Below are 6,483 nucleotides of genomic sequence, written 5' to 3'. Positions count from 1 at the left end.
CTATAGTGTGACTTTTTGGTCATATTTTGGACGACATACTATACTATGACTTTTTTGTCATATTTTGGACGACATACTATACTATGACCTTTTTGTCAAATTTTGGACGACATGCTATAGTGTGACTTTTTGGTCAAATTTTGGACGACATACTATACTATGACTTTTTTGTTTTATTTTGGACGACATACTATACTGTGACTTTTTTGTCATATTTTGGATGACATACTATACTATGACTTTTTTGTCATATTTTGGACGACATACTATAGTATGACTTTTTTGTCATATTTTGGACGACATACTATAGTATGACCTTTTGTCAAATTTTGGACGACATGCTATAGTGTGACTTTTTGGTCATATTTTGGACGACATACTATACTATGACTTTTTTGTCATATTTTGGACGACATACTATAGTATGACCTTTTTGTCAAATTTTGGACGACATGCTATAGTGTGACTTATTGGTCAAACTTTGAACGACATACTAGCCTATGACTTTTTGGTCAAATTTTGGAAGACATACTATACTATGACTTTTTTATCAAATTTTGGACATACTATACTATGACTTTTTGTCATATTTTGGACGACATACTATAGTATGACCTTTTTGTCAAATTTTGGACGACATGCTATAGTGTGACTTTTTGGTCAAATTTTGGACGACATACTATACTATGACTTTTTTGTCATATTTTGGACGACATACTATAGTATGACCTTTTTGTCAAATTTTGAACGACATACTAGCCTATGACTTTTTTGTCATATTTTGGACGACATACTATAGTATGACCTTTTTGGTCAAACTTTGAACGACATACTAGCCTATGACTTTGTTGTCAAATTTTGGAAGACATACTAGCCTATGCCTTTTTGGTCAAATTTTGGAAGACATACTATACTATGACTTTTTTGTCATATTTTGGACGACATACTATAGTATGAGTTTTTTGTCAAATTTTGGACGACATGCTATAGTATGACCTTTTTGTCAAATTTTGGACGACATGCTATAGTGTGACTTTTTGTTCAAATTTTGGACGACATACTATACTATGACTTTTTTGTCATATTTTGGACGACATACTATACTATGACCTTTTTGTCAAATTTTGGACGACATGTTATAGTGTGACTTTTTGGTCAAACTTTGAACGACATACTAGCCTATGACTTTTTGGTCAAATTTTGGAAGACATACTATACTATGACTTTTTTGTCATATTTTGGACGACATACTATAGTATGACCTTTTTGTCAAATTTTGGACGACATGCTATAGTGTGACTTTTTGGTCAAATTTTGGATGACATACTATACTATGACTTTTTTGTCATATTTTGGACGACCTACTATAGTATGACCTTTTTGTCAAATTTTGGACCACATGCTATAGTGTGACTTGTTGGTCAAATTTTGGACGACATACTATACTATGACTTTTTTGTCATATTTTGGACGACATACTATAGTATGACCTTTTTGTCAAATTTTGGACGACATGCTATAGTGTGACTTTTTGGTCAAATTTTGGACGACATACTATACTATGACTTTTTTGTCATATTTTGGACGGCATACTATAGTATGACCTTTTTGTCAAATTTCGGACGACTTGCTATAGTGTGACTTTTTGGTCAAATTTTGGACGACATACAATACTATGACTTTTTTGTCAAATTTTGGACGACATGCTATAGTGTGACATTTTGGTTATATTTTGGACGACATACTATAGTATGACCTTTTTGTCAAATTTTGGACGACATGCTATAGTGTGACTTTTTGGTCAAATTTTGAACGACATACTAGCCTTTGACTTTCTGGTGAAATTTTGGAAGACATACTATAGTATGACTTTTTTGTCAAATTTTGGATATACTATGACTTTTTTGTCATATTATGGACGACATACTATAGTATGACCTTTTTGTCAAATTTTGGACGACATGCTATAGTGTGACTTTTTGGTCAAATTTTGGACGACATACTATACTATGACTTTTTTGTCATATTTTGGACGACATACTATACTATGACCTTTTTGTCAAATTTTGGACGACATGCTATAGTGTGACTTTTTGGTCAAATTTTGGACGACATAATATACTATGACTTTTTTGTCATATTTTGGACGACATACTATAGTATGACCTTTTTGTCAAATTTTGGACGACATGCTATAGTGTGACTTTTTGGTCAAATTTTGGACGACAAACTATACTATGACTTTTTTGTCATATTTTGGACGACATACTATAGTATGAGCTTTTTGTCAAATTTTGGACGACATGCTATAGTGTGACTTTTTGGTCAAATTTTGGACGACATACTATACTATGACTTTTTTGTCATATTTTGGACGACATGCTATAGTGTGACTTTTTGGTCATATTTTGGACGACAAACTATAGTATGACCTATTTGTCAAATTTTGGACGACATGCTATAGTGTGACTTTTTGGTCAAATTTTGGACAACATACTATACTATGACTTTTTTGTCATATTTTGGACGACATGCTATAGTGTGACTTTTTGGTCAAACTTTGAACGACATACTAGCCTATGACTTTTTGGTCAAATTTTGGAAGACATACTATAGTATGACTTTTTTGTCAAATTTTGGACGACATACTATAGTATGACCTTTTTGTCAAATTTTGGACGACATGCTATAGTGTGACTTTTTGGTAAAATTTTGGACGACATACTATAGTATGACCTTTTTGTCATATTTTGTACGACATACTATAGTATGACCTTTTTGTCAAATTTTGGACGACATGCTATAGTGTGACTTTTTTGTCATATTTAGGACGACATACTATAGTATGACCTTTTTGTCAAATTTTGGATGACATACTATACTATGACTTTTTTGTCATATTTAGGACGACATACTATAGTATGACCTTTTTGTCAAATTTTGGACGACATGCTATAGTGTGACTTTTTGGTAAAATTTTGGACGACATACTATACCATGACTTTTTTGTCATATTTTGTACGACATACTATAGTATGACCTTTTTGTCAAATTTTGGACGACATGCTATAGTGTGACTTTTTGGTCAAACTTTGAACGACATACTAGCCTATGACTTTGTTGTCAAATTTTGGAAGACATACTAGCCTATGCCTTTTTGGTCAAATTTTGGAAGACATACTATAGTTTGACTTTTTGGTCAAATTTTGGACATACTATACTATGACTTTTTTGTCATATTTTGGACGACATACTATACTATGACTTTTTTGTCATATTTTGGACGACATGCTATAGTGTGACTTGTTGGTCAAACTTTGAACGACATACTAGCCTATGACTTTTTGGTCAAATTTTGGAAGACATACTATAGTTTGACTTTTTGGTCAAATTTTGGACATACTATACTATGACTTTTTGGTCAAATTTTGGACGACATACTATACTATGACCTTTTTGTCAAATTTTGGACGACATGCTATAGTGTGACTTTTTGGTCAAACTTTGAACGACATACTAGCCTATGACTTTTTGGTCAAATCTTGGAAGACATACTATATTATGACTTTTTTGTCAAATTTTGGACATACTATATTATGACTTTTTTGTCATATTTTGGACGACATACTATAGTATGACCTTTTTGTCAAATTTTGGACGACATGTTATAGTGTGACTTTTTGGTCAAATTTTGGACGACATACTATACTATGACCTTTTTGTCATATTTTGGAAGACATACTATACTAAGACTTTTTTGTCATAACTGGACGACATGCTATAGTATGACTTTTTGGTCAAATTTTGTCGATATACTAACCTTTTACTTTTTTTGTCAAAATTGTACACACTGTCACCTTTAGTTGAAAAGAACTAGATCCCTGTGTAGAAAATTCAAAACATCCATATATATCTATAATAAATATCTTTAAAGGTTAAAGCCAATGTGAATTTCTTTATGTATCTTTTAATTATTGTTATTATTGCTACAAAATGTGAGTTGCCAAGAGTCTACACCTCCTGACCAAGTGTTGGAGCCACTATTGACACGGCCACTTGTTGCCTCGCTGGTTTCTGAGCAACATGTTGATGCCTAATGGCAGACTAACACCAACCTCTATGATGACAGTGAGTGACAATCCTGCCTAAAGTGAGAAATAAGCAGCAGGATGAAAGAGGCTTTTAATACGGTAATCAGTGAGACAGAGGTCTGAAAGAATCCATCAGCAGAGGAGACGAAGATGACTCGAGTAAACTGTAAAAAGTCCACCACGGCTGGCGAGAAGACCAGCCCTCATCTCTGACCCCGACTTTCAGACAATCTATGGGATTATCCGGAGATTCTGCCCTATTGATTTCCATCAGTGCGTTTTATTTGCCAGTGTAGCCTCTCATAACCTGTACAAATGTTAGTGCATGTACAGCCAAAAAACATAGATACATGAAATTCTGTTACCCTCCATCTGACCTTGAAATTTTCTTGTGGAATTTCAGTTGTATTATGACAATAAATATTATAATTTTAATGGGAATTCAGCCATTCTTTACACCATGAATGAAATAATAGTATAATATTTATTTCAATCTATGGCTTGTGATGAGTAAAAATTATTTTGTGTAGAAGTAAGTAGAAATTATGAGACAAAAAGAGGAAATTATGAGATAAATAGTAGAAATTATAAGATAAAATGTCCCAAATAAGTGTTTCAAAAATAATGTAAAATATCATCCACACAAGTCGATGTCACATAAAGCACATTACAAACCTATATATTCTTATATGTACATTAATCGAAATTGAAAGTGTTGTTTGTGAAATGTGGTTCATATTTTAGAAGGGATTGTTGGATTATTTGCTCGCTGAAATAGGGAATTTGAAAATGAATGGACATTGAATCAAAGTTTGTAAAATGTTTTTTATTTAGTCGTCATTTAACATCTGCTTCAGTCAAAAATACACTCAGCATACAAGCAGTTAGACCGGATTTGATTGAAGCTTCATTTCAAAAATCACAAAGAAACATTTACTCAATAATAAATACAGTTCTTGCCCATGTGCTTAAATGTGGTGCCATTTTCTTTTATGAGCATATTTACAATAACACCATAAATAAATTTAAGAGATGGAGCACATTTCAGCTAGTGAAAAAACAGGGGGGGGGGGGGACTCGTATAAATATAGGTTCTTCTAAGGACTGAAGAGGATGCAGGGAGGGAAAAAATGACAGAGAAAACTTCAATCCTGTTGTACAAACATGCCCACATAACTATAATGAACAGTTTCCTCAGGGTTGTGATGCAATGAAGCTGCCCTACTTAGCATTCAAACGGGTCAAATTGCATACGTTCACAAGGTCCAGTCCACTACAGTCGCTCAGACACGATAAGCACAGATGTGCACAGAGGAAATACTTCCCTCATCTTCTGACGCAGAAAACACATCTGAGGTCCTTTTGATCCTCCCCCACCACCACGTACTGTGATATTGTGATGATATGCTGTATATCACCCTCTCGTCACTACATTTACTTTCCTGAAAGATTACAAAAGTGAAGAAAGAAGAAAGGAAACGTCAAGAGAATGGCTTTGCATAATATTAATCTGCGAGGTTTGAAATTTGAAAAGTGCACCACACCCGACCGAGTCGCCGGCACGCAGTGAAAAATAAAGGAGACCTCTTCACAAGAACTCCGCCTCTTATATAGTGCAAAAAGTTACAGAGTAAAACTGAAAGTGGTGGAGTGATGGAGCAGTTGCTAAGATGCTAAACTTTATCGACTCACACACACACGTTTTTGTGTACGTTTTTGTGAGATTTACGTTTTTAAGTAAATCTCGTTGTACAACTTGTATAATGACAATAAAGGCATTCTATTCTATTCTATTCTATTCTATTTTTGGGCCCGTCCTCCCTGTGATGCCACCAGATGTTTAATAAAAGTTTTTCCTCATTCTGTATGAGGGTCTAAGGATAAAGGGTGTCACTCCCTCCTTTTTCCTCTCTGCTTTTATATTATATGATGTCTCTGCCCTTGGTTATCGCTGAGTCAGACTTGATTTGCACCACGTGTTTGGCAAAAGTTATGTTTTATGATGATTTTCAAAGGCAAACGCTATATAATTCAGTTCCCAAATGTCTTTAGTCTCACTATCTTGAGTGTGTGATTGTCTGTAGGTGTGCCAGAGTCAGGGCAGCAGATCCAGCAGGTGCATCTCATCACTGCATTTACAAGACCCACCGAAACCCCCTTTTTCTGAGTGAGAATCTGTTGTTAAAAATCCAACAGAAGTCTCATTCTCTTATTCTCCTCAGCTCCTGCCATCCTTGACTCATCAAGCCTCTCCTCATTCATCTCCTTATCGGCTCTATCTGCCTGACTTGGACTCCTCACCCTCACCCTCACCTGTGGATCCGGCATTAAAATCTTGTCAATAAACTGATTCCAGTTTCCTGTTATGTGCACACTGAGCTCATATCTCACC

This window comes from Microchirus variegatus (assembly GCF_963457635.1).
Source record: "Microchirus variegatus genome assembly, chromosome: 1".
NCBI lineage: Eukaryota > Metazoa > Chordata > Actinopteri > Pleuronectiformes > Soleidae > Microchirus > Microchirus variegatus.
This window is presented reverse-complemented; position numbering follows the sequence as displayed.